The sequence below is a fragment of the Melospiza georgiana genome, chromosome 3 (assembly GCF_028018845.1).
Source record: "Melospiza georgiana isolate bMelGeo1 chromosome 3, bMelGeo1.pri, whole genome shotgun sequence".
Lineage (NCBI taxonomy): Eukaryota > Metazoa > Chordata > Aves > Passeriformes > Passerellidae > Melospiza > Melospiza georgiana.
The window spans coordinates 49142818-49158174 of NC_080432.1; the positions used below are offsets into that span (position 1 = coordinate 49142818).

The 15357-nt window shown below is 37.3% G+C and overlaps 1 protein-coding gene across 3 annotated transcripts in view; it reads left to right on the forward strand.

Moving 5' to 3' along the window:
* BIRC6 (baculoviral IAP repeat containing 6) overlaps positions 1–15357 on the forward strand; it is a 177673-nt gene that overhangs the window by 137007 nt on the left and 25309 nt on the right. The window lies entirely within an intron of this gene.

Here is a 15357-nt window from a genome sequence, read left to right on the forward strand (position 1 = left end):
TGGTGGCAAAGGTTGCTGTTTGAGAAGAAGCAAATAAAGGTTGTCAGACTTAACATTTGTCAGTTATAGGAAATTCAAGGAATTCATCCATGTTGGGTGGAAGCTGGCATTTACAAATAAATTCCTTTTAGCATCTCCAGTGTGGAGAGAAAATTTCATGCAAGATTTCTCACATGAGTGGAGTAATGTAGGTTGATTAGAATAGACCTTGATCTATCCATAATACTCAATATTTAGAAAGGTTTTACATTTTGTGTAGAATAACATTAGGTTGTTGTTTTATAGACATCAGTAATAAACCCACCTGTTTTGGGGTGAACATTACATGGTTATGCAGTATGTGGAGTTTGGACACTGGTATCCAAAAACATCCTAAATTTAATTCTGTTACTTCCATCTAGGAAGAGCTTTCAAGCACTTAGTAAGACTTTGGCAACTCCTCAGGAACTGATTTATGTGGTATTCTGAGAGCAGGGCAAATTTGGTTGATTAGAGGTCACTCTGTTCATTACTGCTGAAGTCACTTCTATTGCATGGGAATAGACCTTAGGCAGTACAAATGTATGTCGTATTTTAAAGATATTCATACTTCAGGGGAAGTTGCCAAGCTATCTTGTAAAAACCTCGTGGTATAAATTCAACAATTTACAGTCCCAATCCTTCAATGATCATTATCCTGCTATATGCTACAGCTACCAGTAATGTGGTATACTCAGAGCATCACAATTGCAAAAGAAGCAAGCTCTCAAGTGTTTGTTGTGTTTTTCCTCATGCATTTTTATGTATTTGTAGAATTTGGATTTTTGTGTATGCTCAAATCATTCAATGTGCTGCATTTTTTCATTAAAATAGTGTGTTTTTACTTAGATCATGTCTAGACTTTAAAATCTATTTAGCTTAAAGTGCTCTAATGAAATCCAAAAGATCAGTTGTCCATGAAGACTTTTTTTTCCCTTGTAGTTGTTCTGAATTTTCCCTAAGATGCAGGAAAGTATTTGAAATGAGGTATTCTGTAGGGTGATGTATTCTAGTTTTCTCCTCCAACAACCTCCACGAACTTCCCTTTATGAGGTCTGGTGGCTTTTCAGTTAAACTGTAGAACAATAGAGCAAAGCTGTGTCTCTTGGGAGATGCAATAGTATGCATAAATTAAGATGAACTGGTTGGCTTAGCGTAAAAAAGAAGTGGATAGCCACATTCCTTTTTTCTTCTTTAGTTGTTTTTTTTCCTCTCTCCTGATAACACAGATACTGGGTTTTTTTGGTTTTTTTTTGTGGGAGCTGTTAGCCTATTTTTTATGATGCAGATTGATGTGTGATGCCCTTGAGTCAGCAGTGATAAGCATGGCAAGGTTTCAAAGTATTTTTTTACTCTTCTGCTGAAAAAAAAGAGGAAGAACTCTGGTCCTCCATGTGAAGCAGCAGAAGTTATTTTTATTTAGCTTTCTTACTATTCTCTTTCATGACTCTTTCATGTATTTCAGCTCAGCATTGACTTGATGATTTTGGCACTTCAGCCATACACTTAATCTTGTTTTCCTTCTGATTGAGGAACTTCATTGTTCTTTTAGCTGTTGTCTGGGGGTTTTCCTGATTTTGTAACTTAGATGCCAACCCAAAATACCCTTGGAAAAGATCAGAATTCTCTCATAACTAACTACAGAAGTTTCTCCAGTCAGTTCCCACCTGTCAGTTTTCACTTAGCAAAAATGTTCTTGTTCCAGTTTCTCCCCCTTGCTCTGAAAATAGTTCTGCATTAAGAAGTCAGTTAAATGAACGTGAAGTAGTACCACTTCTTCTGCCACAACTCTTGCAACACCAGCTTCTCTTGGTACTGGTCAAGCTCAATTCCTGTGACCATGGTCAGAATGGACACTGCTGTTTTGTCAAGAAAAGTACTGAGTTTGACAATTGAACAAAAGTTTAGAAAAAACAGCCTTTGGAAGGTGTCACATGACATGTATTTGTTAGGAGAGAAGTATTTAAATCACTGTCTTCAAGTGCTGAAGCAATTCAGAAGTTGGTGACTGATGATTAATGTTCCTGTGATAAAGGTGAGGATTTCAGCCCCAGCTGAGTGTGGTGACCTTCTGACACTGGGCAGTCTTCATTTTTCTCTTCTTTACTTATATCAAAGAGAATCTCTTGTATGGGTATTGTACCTTTCCAAAGTGGTTAGTAACTTCTGGAGTGCTTCAGTTCTAATTCAGTGCTGTTCTCTGCAGCTCAAGAGAGGTTTTTTAATCAAGGACAGCAGATTTTTGAGACTATTCCTTCACAATGTTTGACTGTGGGCTTTATGCTTCTGTGGGAATATTTCAAATATCAGGTTTTTGAGTTCTAATCTTCATAAATTTTGGTGTGTTAGAGGAGTCCAGTAAGTGAATATTGAGACCTGACAGGACAAGCAGAGTAATGAGAACTGATTGTAGTCCAGGACGGTGGCTCTCACGGAACTGCAGTACCACAGCAACTTCTTCTTTCTCCTAAGTCCTTAAAGCATCTTAACCATCTGAGAAAGAACATCTTGTTTGATTTTTCAGATGACTGATCTTGAAAAAGAAAAACACGCTAGAGATTACTGCACTCCCAGTATCATTTGTTTCTTACTTCTGTTTTGTTATCTTTACTTGGAAATAGTTTTGAAATAAGAGGATGAAAATATTAGCCCACAAAACCTCTTATTTGCTATTGCAAAAGAATATGAATGTATGCTTGTATTTTCAAAGCACTTTAGTAGCAGACTGTTTTCTAGTAGACACTGCTTTTGTATTAGAACTATAACAGAATTTTTTTCAATGTCAAAACTGATTATCCGTTTGACTGGTTGATAATATAAAAGATTTATGAAAGAACAAATAATAAATTTGTAGTTTCAACTCTACTGAAACAGAAATTGCAGAAATTTGTTTTAATTTATAAGGAGTAATTATGTATTGAAACATCATGGCAATGGAATCTTTGAAAATTAGAAACCTAGTTGTAGGAATGAAGTAGCTTAAATTTGATTTGTAATTGGGTACTGGATTGCATGACAGATAAAGCACTTGCTCTTTTCAAGACTGAGGCTTGCTACAAAGAGCTAATTGGAGGTGTTTCTTTTCAGCAAATTGGTATTTAGCAAAGTTCACTGAGACACTGGAACTTGGCTTCAATCTTTATCTGTTCCTGTACTGCACATTGTTTTATAAGCTTATAAACATAAATTCATGAACTGGCAGATCTTCATTGATTTTTTTTCAGCTGGTGGTGTATTTTGCAGCTGCAAGTACAGAGAGAGCATTCCTCAGACTAGCTTGTGACCTCTGGCCCCCCTCACTTGATCATAGTGAATTAAAGTGCCCATTAAATTTTCCAGAAGGAAAGGATTTTCATGGTTAAGATACTCAAGAAATATCAGGTGAGAAATAGGAGGGGTAAAGACAAGATTTCGATGGGGCTTCTCACATCCCACGTTGTTCTTCCTTTTGCTTCTCATCCACGTGTTTTTTGTCCTGCTGCCTGAATGCTAGAGTATTTTGCTATGGAATCAAGAGTGGGGTGGGGTTTTTGTCTGTCACTTTTTTTTTTTTGTGAGCCTTAAATAACAGAAGTTTTTCCAATTGATTGCTGAGCTTCTGAAGGTACTGTACAGGACAGTCCTGAAAAGCAAAGTAAACAAGATTTGTTCCTCATCTGAGACCACTATGGATTTGTGGACCTTTTTGGTTGTTGCATAATATCACTGTCTTGAAAGCAACAGACTGCTGTATTTATATCTGCCTGTCAAGGACCTGTAATTTTTTACTATTCCCCTTTGGATCCACATAGACATAACTTCTGGTACTAAGCAATATAGATTTTTTCACAAACCTTTATACCTTGCACTCCACTGTATAATATGTCTTATGTAAAAGGAAACTAAACTATGGTGTTTGCCTTCCTGCCTCCTGCAGATGAGTTTTCTTTCAGGAAATACTGTTAGATGCTGATCCTTGATACAAGGATGTATAGAAGCTAACAAATCATACATGAGATGCAGCTGGTGTATGTTTCATTCCTAAGATTGGTTTTAATTGTTCTCTTGAGAAATAAAAGGCCTGAGTCGTAGCCTTCAAAAGTGTCTGGGTTTGGCCGTGAGGGTTGAGTAAAATTCCTTCTGCCGATAGACTGTCACCATCTTGTTGTGATGGCTCTTTACTTTTGGGAGAACAGTGCAGGCCATTGCCCTGTTTGAAGGCACAAGGCAGTGAAGTTTAGTCTGGAGGGAGCCTATCCTTAGGTTTTCTTGGGCCATTCATCTCATTGCTAAGGCTCAGGAGTGCTTCACCCAGGAGTTTGTTTTTTCCCTTCATCAATTGGAAGCCAACACTGATAACTGTATTCCTGCTCATATGGGAAGCCTGGGAGTCTATAAGTAATGGATTGGTTTCCCCTCTGAGGGTAACTGGTGAAGGTGTTCAGCCAGCCCTTTAAAATTTGAGATACCACACTGCATCTTTCAAAATTTCCGGAAGAAATATTCCCAGTCCTGCAATTTTTTTCTTATTTTACTTTAGTTAGACAGTGCATCTCAAGTGGTTTCATATGGACTTGGTAATTATGGTTGGGAATATGAGTGGATGTGTGAAACAGATTGCTCTGTAGTGCCACATGCAACAAACATTCACAGATTTTGCTAGAGGCATTAAGAATTAGTTGTAAAAATTATGCCTCATTACTAACAGGCTCAGTCTTTTTTGAAAAGAGAATATGACTTCAAAGAAGAGTGTGACACCACACTACATGTCCTACAGTCACTGTATAGCAGAAATGTCCACTGTGTGTTCTTCCTTTTTGTAACTCTTGTGCCTTCCTGGTGAGATACAGTAAACAGTGACAGGACACAAATGTTTTAAGGTACACAAGAGACCTCTGAAAGAACTGTAAGTAACACATTTTCAGTTTTTTGTGTTTCTCCATGGTAGTGATTTTCCCGAGTAGTGGCAGCACAGTTAGATAAGCTGCTAAAAATTTCCTGGCTACAGAAATCCCTTTCTGACTAAAGAAATGCCTAACAATCGCTTTCTGTTCATGTGCAGAGCAGATTGCCAGGAGTTGTCCTAGACATCTTTGCTTTGCTTTTCCTAAGAGCAAGCTCACTGTACTTTCAGGGAACAGTTTTGTCATCTGGGATGTGTGGCTTGATGTGCATTTGAAGAACTTACTGAAGTGAGGGCTGACTTTCATTTTCAGCAGTTGAAAGTCTTATTTATTTAGTCAAGTGATAGGTTTTCATTTTCTGGACAGTAACAACCTTATTTCTTTTGTGTTCGTTTTTCCTCTCACGTTGTTGAAGATAAAACATTGTAAATGTATCTGGTACTTCCCATATTGTTATGCTGACACTTCCCACTCAGAGTATTTCCTTTCTTACTATCCTCTGAGGATTTTCTTAGTCCTGAGTACAAATCCAAGAAAATGGATCCCTGTGGTTGAAGGAAGTAATCTATGGCAAATTATTCCAACACAAAGTATAGTTTTTTATTATGGGATTTATATCCTCTTGTCCTCTCTAAAGGACATCAAGATAACGCAGCTTATTAACAAAAGAATGTTGTATTTCATTTTGACTTATTTTTTGTTGCTCTATTTTTCTATTCCAGAAGTCTTCAAGATGTTTCTTCCTACCATATATTAAATTGTTTGATCTATTTACCACATAAGACCTATCTAAGGCACTTTGAATATGCAGTAAATACAAAGGGTTACCTCTCATTTAACTTGCACTCAAGGAAGCTGTAACTTTTAGTAAACACACAAAGAGCATGCTGGAAAGCCTGTCTTGGTATTTAAAGAACCGACTATTCTCTGAAAAATACACAGGAGTGATAAAAGTTCTGTTTTGCATATGCACAGTGGCTCTGCTATCTTGACCAAGCAAAATAATTAAATATTGAATGCAGAATGAGATACTTAAATAGTCTCCTTTCTGTCCCCTGAGGACATGATCTTGTAGGTGTGCTCACACATACAGGAAAAATAAAGCACAGCAATCACACATCCTTTCATTCCAGTAACAGTCTTGGTATCCTCTGCTGACAGAGCAGAAGACCCAAATTTTGGCCTTTTTCCATCTGCTGATGTAATAGTTTAAAAACACTCTACAACTCCATTATCTAATTTTGAATTTCCGCATTTATTTCTGCAGCATGTGCAATGAAGTGGCAGGTTTCCATCTTATTTCCGATTCCTATCTTATTCTAAAATACTAGGGACTGTTTTATGGCCTGGAAGAGGTAATGCTCACACTGAGGACCATTTCAAGGTGGCTGCTTGCCTACTCCTTTGCCAAAAATAGTGCAATCACTATTCCCTTCTCCATTGCAGGGATGATGAAAGCAGTGTAACTTTTATTAAAAAATCCTGATCCACATTCTAAGGGTAGTGATACCTTTCCTTTCATCTCTGTATAGTGCTGCACACTTAGAACACTTAAGATGACATGATAAGCAAGCCTCCGCCTCCTTACTTATTTTGAACTTATTTTTACTTTTTTTTGAGTAAGGGTTTGTCTGCAGAATATTTAAATCTTGCATTTTTCTTTGCAGAAAATATTTCTCCTCTTTTTCTAAGTAGAAGATGAATTTGACACTTCTAGCTTACCTTTATTATTAGATTTATTTTAGTACATTGACATCAAATAGAAATCATTGGTCCTCTCTATCTTACTAAATGCCTTAGTGGGTTGTATTAGCAATAAGTTTTTTGTCATCCCTTAACCAGACAAACAACTTATTCTCATGCAGTCTCTGAAAGCCTGTCTTTGTGTATTTCTTCACATTTTTCTTATATTTTTAAAATTATTTTTTCTTTTATTTATGCCTTTCTCCATATTGTTCTTTATTTGTTTGTTAATGTAGAACATTCCTGGAGCATTGATGCTTCCAACAACACCAATTGTTTTCTAGATTTCAATGCAAACTTGATTTGGTTAGAGCTTTATGCTTTACTGGAGTTCCTCCATATTTTGTTGTTTTTAAGAACTGGTAATGGGTAAATCCAGCTTTCTTTCAGAGGAAAGGTTATTAAAAGTTGTGATGGGGTTGGATCCCATGGCAGTTTGTGCTTACACTTCAGTACTTTGCTCACAGCCTTTCCACACTGATGTCTGCTGGGCCATTCTTAAAATCAAACAACCAATGAATACACAATTTTGCATTTTTAGATTTCATTAATTAATTTTGCTTGATTATGTATTCCCAATCATATAAGATTCCTCTGTAGACTGCAAGAAGAGTCTCTCCGTTACCTGACCACCCTTTCAGGTTTGTTTGGCGTTCTGTTTAATGGCACAAAGTGATTCCTAGTGGATTCTATTATGAGGGACTAGAGTGCAGCATTAAATGGTAATATCTCCAAAACTGGGGATCATGCATGGCTTTAGCAGACACTTATGCTTTAAAAGCTCACTTTGGTTTTCATGACTTTTGTACTGTTTCAGTTTCTTTTTCCCATCCTTTCACATGCAGGAAATTGCGTCTTGTTTATTGAACTGTACATACTTGGCCTGATGAAATAATGCCTCGCACTTCTTCTGGCGAAGGGTTTTTTTGGATTCACGGATACATGTGTTAAAAGTGTTGTTTGACTTGACTTTTAAACAGAACTTTCCTCAAAATACTCAGTTCCACCAAAATTAGATGTTCTTTAAAAAATAAGCCAGCCAGTAATGGCTAAGAGCTCTAGTTTTGAGTGCTCATTACTACACTACGGATGACTGACCAACTTCCCTGAGCAGTGCCTTTTGCGTGTCTAATTGAGCACATTTCCTTTCCTCTTGCAGTTACTCTTTTTTCCCCAAGTTTCCTAGAACACACAGTAATAGCAATGCCAAGACTGACCAAGGTTGTTAGGCTGCCACTTTATCACCAATAGTGGACAGTAAGAGGGAGAATATAGAGGTGGGGCTGCCATGCAGATGCTGCTTTGGTATTGCTAGTATGTTGCCAGGGGTGGTGTCCCCTCATTTATTAGCCCTTGATGGCCTGTTCTTACATCAATTTACCCAATTACTTTTGAACTTGTGACAATATTTACTACCCTGACATTTAGTGCTAAGCTTTTCCAGACCTTAAAAGTGATGTATTGTGTAGTGTATGTTCTGATACAAATGGCATTATTTCTTCTAATGGTGTGCCCATTCCTTGAACATATTGATCAGTCCAATTCTATGCACTTTTTTTAGCACTCATAATTTAAAAGCAATGTCTTTGATACCCTTCATTAGTCACTGAGGCTGCAATTTCTTTATTTCATTTTAGATAGTGCAGCAGCTCATTCTGTACCTTGTGCTGTTTAGTCACCCTTCTCTCACTTTTCCAGGTCTGTCCCATCTCTTTGATAAAAGGGGCAAATGCACATGGTGTTGAAGTGATACTAATGATTGAATGCAGCCTCAGTAATTAATTTATAATTTATTATCAGCTTTTTTAAAATTTGACCTGATTTTTTTGACTGCTAATGGGCTCAGTGCTGACATCAGAAGGACAAAATTTTCAAGTTGTGTCTGAACAATAATAGTAATAATTTGGAGCATGACACTGCACCCATCTTAAATTCAGAGGCCCACCCTTCTTGTATTGTTTTTCTGCTCTGACATTGGCTTTGTGACTCATGGCCTATAAGCTGCTTAACACCTTTCTCCTGCCTCGTCATTCAAGGGACAAATCTCTCCTGATGTCATCTTTCTTAGTACTGAAAACAGTACTGTGAAAATTCTGATGTTATTGCTATTTTAAAATAAGTGAAGTCAAGTTAATTAAATTACTACAAGATGACAATATTTGGAAAGCTTTTATTTTTACTCAAAGGCTAATGTTTTCTTAGAGATCTGATTTTGAGCTGCTCTGTGGGCAATCTCTTTCTCTATCAAAGCAGGGCAGAGCACAGCGTGTTAATTAGGCTTATTATAAAAGAGGCTTGCCCTGGGTTGATTGTGAAACAGAAAATCAAGAGGCAGCAGAGCATGACGTATTTGGAACTGACACTATTGCCTGCAGCAGGGACTGCATTCATACATCATATGTTTGCAAAGATGCAGCAAATGGGGGCTGAAGAATGGCTCCAGTTTTAAAACATTTAGCAAAAGCGTATGTGGCCCTGTTGCAAAAACAGAGTGCCTCACTCATGCTTGGCAGTATATGTGGCCACAAGACTCTGTCTTCTGAAGGTTTTAATTAAAAACACAAAATTAGTGCTTCCTTTTTTTGGGTTTTTTTTTGAACACTGGTGTTCATAGCAGCTAGAGTCTTTAATATGATAATGAGATCCTGAAGTCTTTAATGTGATCATGGCTATGGGTGAATAACATACTGAGGCATCAAAAAAAAAGTCCTCACTAATCACTAAGCATGTTTTAGAAATTGTGTAAAATTGACAACTTTTGGATCTTACTTTTAATTTATTTGGTGGTTTAAAAGCATGAAATAAAAAAGAAAAATGTAGTGCCAGGTGAATGTGGTAGTGTAGTCGTGGTCTTAACATTAGTCTTAAACTTTAGTAAGTAGCAGGGTAATAAAAATGTCTCATTTTACTTTGAGCTTCTTAAGCTGATGATCCCATGTCTTTTAAACTTTATTACTGTGAAAGAAAAAATAGGTTACTCAGAATACATAGGTATTTTCTTGGGGTTTTTGCAGGGGAGACTTGGATACACTGTAGTAAATTTTGAGCATTTGTGCATTATATGAATAGAATAGTTTTATAATATAGTTACTCCACATAACTGGTATTTATCTTTCACGTTGCTTAAAACTGAGGCAGGGTTAGATGGCTACTTCAGGATGAGTATTTAACAAAACACATTCATCTTCTCAGGAAGATGAAACATCTTACTGAAACAGATCCAAAACAAAATAAGAAATGAGATTTGGAGGCATCTCTTGGGTCACTGGAAACTTTATCCCATGCAAGAACGAGGCCTTCCTTATATTTCTGGGGTTTCCATATGGCTTCTCTCCTGAACACATTTTTCTTTTCAGCTACTTCCTTTTAATTGATCATTCATTATCATCTGTCTCATATTTGCAGTGGTAGATCTCTTTGACAAAAGAAACAAAAGGACTGTAGTTTTGGAAGACTTTCCAGTTGCTGCTGTGGCTGCCAGCAGAACCTTCTTTCCATCAACAAAGGCAGAGCATCAGTCATGTGTCTTGGTCCAAAATAAAACAAGATTGTACAGAAGAAAAATACTTCTGTGGGCCTCTAAAACGACTGAAATTCAACAAGTCCTTAAATAATAAGTGCAGAAAATGAGAAGTTACATACAGGAGAGTATAGATTGAGAGTATATATAGACAGCTTTTGTCAGAGCCCAGAAGGAAGGAGGGTCTGCAACTGGCACAGTCATAGCTGTAAAACTGGTAAAGGTGTTGATAATTTATTTTTCCTCAAGGGGCTGTTTGGGGGGTTTTTTACACCAAGCTTATAGGCTCCTTTGGGGTAGGAATTACTAATACAGTGACAGTGAGAATTACAGTGGGGAAGACCTTGACACTAGATGCAAGTAAATAAGAACTTTTCATCATTTTCTTACAAATTATTCTTCTGTATGAGTCTCTTTAATTTGCTGTAAAGTGTGAAGATTTTTTTATATAATGGATACACTATATTAATAGTTTGCCTCATTTTAGAATAAATGTGCATGTTCTTTGTGATGTTTTAAATATACTTTGCAATGGAAATAATCTTTTTCATAGCCAGTTAAGTTGAACTGAGGATGTTAAATCAATTGCAAAAAAATTTATTGCTGTTCAGTACTGCCTATTTAATGGGCCATTAGGCCTGGCTATTCTTTGTTTGAATATTGTATAATATTAAAAGAAAGGAAAGGAGTATTAGACTCAGTTGGATCATTATCTTGCTACAGATATATATGAAGTTTAAGGTGATACCTTGATCCTGTGGAACTACCTGCCCTCATATCCTTTTATTTCATTATATTAAGGTTGTAACTGGATATGGCTAGTCTTAGATAGTGGTAAGAAATAGATCTGTATTAGTGATGAACAAATATATTTGTGGAAAGCAATTTAAATGTTCTGAAATCACACATGATCATTAAATGTTAATCAGTTGCTTCACAGGAATAAACTGGCTTATGTTAAAAATTCTCAAAAATGCCTTAACATCCCATAATATTTAGGCATGTGAAAGACTGCCGTTTTCAAAAGACAGGATGCTCAGCAGTTTGTGGAACTCAAAAACTCTTAACAAAACTTCAGTCATATTCCTTTTCCTTCCACCCAAATCAGACTTATTGTTACTAGCATAGAAGGGAGCTTTAGTTTAATGAAATCTCTATTTTTTTACCTATTTAGCCTTCATTCAGCATCTTTCTAAGTTGCAAATATTGTGGCAAGAGACTAGCTGAATTCCCCTAAACCATGAAATTTTTTCCAGATGTTTGTCATCCCTACCTATCTTAGCAAGTGGCAGTGACCTTACTGAGGTTTCTGCTTTTCAAAGTACAACAGAATAAATTTAGACCTGTGGTACTTTTTTAATGTGAATTGTGAGTAAATATGTATGCTGCCTGTTGCCCCTGAACTTCCTTGCTAATTATGAGGGACAGTAAGAACACTGATCAATTTTGTTATATGGATATGTCCATTCGTAATTGCTTAATTAATAAAACAAGGTTAATAGAATAAAAATGCTACTGTTAACAGTTATGTGTGGTACCACTGGTATTCCAGCCTCTAAGGGCACTGCTGTCATCATCTGGCCACCGGCCCATGGTGCTGTTGCCTGCTGTTCTGTGTCACCTCCTGCCCTGCTCTGTCACCCTGGGCTGTCACAGCTGCCTCCAGGCCCCAGCAAGGGGCTGTGATGGTGTCCTGCAGCCGCCTGCTCCTGCTCCAGGTTCAACTGCAGGTTTCAGCCTGTGCTCTGCTTCATGCTCTGCTGGCTGAGCTGCTTAACTGCTGGTGTAGCCAGCAGGTGAGACCTTGATGTGTATTCACTCAGTGCAGTTTGAGAGTCCCATGGCATGTGGGGAAGCAGCTTGGGCCAGGTGGTGCAGAAGCCAGTTCCCAGTTCCCAGCTCTGGTTTTGGAGCCTTCTCTGGAACACCACCTTGTCACCAGGCAGACCTATCCTGACAGCCCTGGTGACAAGGTGGGCAAGGAAGCAGGATAAAACCTTAGTGCAAATCCCTGCCTTGAGTATAGAAATTAAATAATGTAATCTTTTCTTTTGGTGTAAGTATGTGTCACAGAGTAGTCATTTGAAGAAGTGCTCAGGAAACGCAGCAGAAGTTCAGGTGGGCTCTCTGGGGCAGCAGTTCTGTTTGAGAGTCAGCAAGGGGGAGCTTCTGTGGTGCTGGGAGCTGAATATTTCTCAGCACTTCACTTACCCACAGAATCAGGGAGCTCCAACAGCACAAAAATGGACAGATGTGACAGCACAGCTGGTGGGAGCCTGACAGCCAGGACACTCTGAGTGTACTCAGTGTAGGAGACTGAGAGCCCCAAATGGAGCTCTGGGTAAAAGGTATCTGTCATTATCTAGTAACTGTTTTGTCCTTGGGATAACAGACACTCATGGATAAATATCCATCTGTCATTTTTACAAAGCCAAGAATGTTAATCTTCCATTTTCGTTCTTAGGAATGCTGTGTATGTGCAGTTTGGTATGCTTACATGCATGCCCATATAAATCAAACACTGTTAGAGCCTTCTTACACAACTGAAGTACCCATATAAAAAGATTCTGACCTATTAAATATGTCCTAATAGTGTTCAAATTATAGGTCTGCTGTAAGCAGAAGTATTTGTTTCTATTTCATGGTGTGTTGGATTTTTTTTCCTATAAGAGAAGCTATCATATTTAATTCAGGTAAAGTGTTATGATACACCTTAATTGCTCAATTGAGTCAGACAAAAAAAGCTGGATATGTTCCCAAGGGAGTACATACTTTGAAGAATACAGTGGTTTACTTTTAACACCTGTTCTTCACTGAAGTATGTATTTGCTTGAAATCCAGATTGTTGGCATCTTAATTGGCCAGATACCTGTATGTAAGGACAGTAGTCGAAAAGTTCCATTACTTTTATTTGATGGAGATAGACATTTTAATTTGCAGGTTTGTATTTTATGTTTTAATTCATGTTTGTAGTATTTCAATTCAGTTTCCTTAAAGGACCTTGTTACAGGATCAAAACTTTTTTTTTAATTTAAAACTGTGTAATTTATATTTCTGAAATACATAATGATATCTGAAGGAAAAATCTTAATTCAGAAATCCTGACTAAATGTGCTGCAAACACTAAAAGCAGCAAGGACGGTGATGGAGTTTAAGTGGCACAGCCTGAACTGAAGTTCTACTTGGATGTGTTAAACCTCTCTCAGTCCAGAAAATTGCTGTTGGGACATCTGTAGCTGCAGCTGTCACACCAGAAAGAGGTGGACAGGTTAGCTAAGAGTAGATCTGGGCCAGGGGTGTAATTTACAAAAGAGTATCCTGTTGTCCTAGTGGCTTAAATATAGTGTCTTAAAAATTACCTAGAGCTCAACAAACTGCTCAAGTCTTCTTCACCTCTTTCAGAAAGCAGAGCTGTATCTGCTCTGAGCACACACTGTAATCAGTTTGGCATTCTTTCAACTGAAAGCAGGCACAAGGAGTAGGTGAACTGCCAGATAAAGATAACAAACAGTAATTTGACTATTCTGGGTTCTTTTCCAGCAAGTTTTTCTGATACTTATCTAGGTATCCAGTCTTGATGAACATTTTGGGGCTTTAGATTAGGGATGGAAGGGAGTTGAGGCATTTTGGGCAGAAAAATACACTTGCATGAGTCACAATTCTTAGTAAATATAATAAAGGAGAAAAATAGGATAAAACACATAATGGTACCAAAAATTGAGTTTCACAGAGTCTAGCATGAAGGTAAAAGAAATCAGTAGTTGTTCCCTAAAAGGTTGTTTAAATTGAAGCCAAGCGAATGCATTTCATTTGTTTCACATGGGAATTATAGCAAAGCAGTGCAAGTGAGTTGGATCTGCTAAAACCAGGAATCTCTTCCATCTCTCTGGAAAACATTCCCACTTGAAAGTTATGTCAGTTCAGTTCCCTTCATGATGGTAATTTTGAACTTAACTATCCATTTAGCAAAGGAAAGGGCAAGCCAGCATTGAAGGATTTGGAATTATGTATTCTGGTCTCATGAAAATTTCATGGTTAAGATAAATAAATAAAAGGTTTCCAGAGTGAAATGCTGTGGTTATCTAAGAGGTCACATCTCTCCCTCACCATCCTCATAATAAACAGCTATTGATTAAATTGAGGAGCCACTTGGTCTTTAGCACTACAGGTGGGAGGTGGTTTCTGGCCAGGGCTATGTTAGGATGTATTTTATGCTTGCCCTTTTTTCACCACCCTCCTTTTCTTTCTTTTTTTTTTTTTTTTATGTGTGTGTGTGTTTTTGGTTTTTTGTTTTTTTTTTTTAAGTCCACACATCATCAGATCCATATGTGTTTATTTTTACGTATTGTGGGGTTTTTTTTCTTCACTAGTAACTGAGCATAAAAAATGGAGGCATATATATATATATATAAATATATATGTAAAGGTAAGAATTAGCAGGTAATTAAAACTGGTTTTCTTAATGTCAGTGTTTAAATTCAGTTTGCTTTAGATATATGGATTATTTTGACATGGGTTATTTTTAGAGCCATGACACCAGGCCTGGCAGATTAATATTTTGTTTTGGTAAATTTTCTTCCTATTCAATAGCACTTCACCTTCACCCAGTTAAGAGTTTGTACCATTGTAATAGATTCAAAAAACAAATAGCAAGCTATTGATCAAAGAAGTCCTGGCAGGGATAAATCCAGCCTTAAACCTGCATAAACTGGCTTGTTGAATTTAGCTTGGCTATTTATACTGTCCCATCCTGCTGTATTTAGAGCTAAGGTTTTGGTGACAGGAGTTGAAAGTCTGTGATCTGCTTTAGCTTGGAGGATGAGATGTGCTAAATGAAACATTAAAGAGTTCTTCTGTGCTTTGTTCTGTTCTAATGCAAGTTGTCAGGGGCTTTTTGTTGTCTGGCGTTTTTGCTGGAAAAAGAATAAATTTATTTTATCATAAACTCAGTCATTTGTGAATACTTTAAACTGGAGCAAATATTTTCTGCAGTTAGGTTAAAAATAGCATGTCCTAGGGGCAGAGGAAGCAGCTGTGTTAAAGTATCTGCCTATTGCTACATTTTCAGGATTTCTATTAATGATACAAAGTCAGTTGAAATGACATCCATTGCATATTTGTGCAAACAAGTGGAGAAGAAAAATAAACAATGTGGTGCTAGGGAATCTATTAGAATTGTGTATCTCTGCCTGT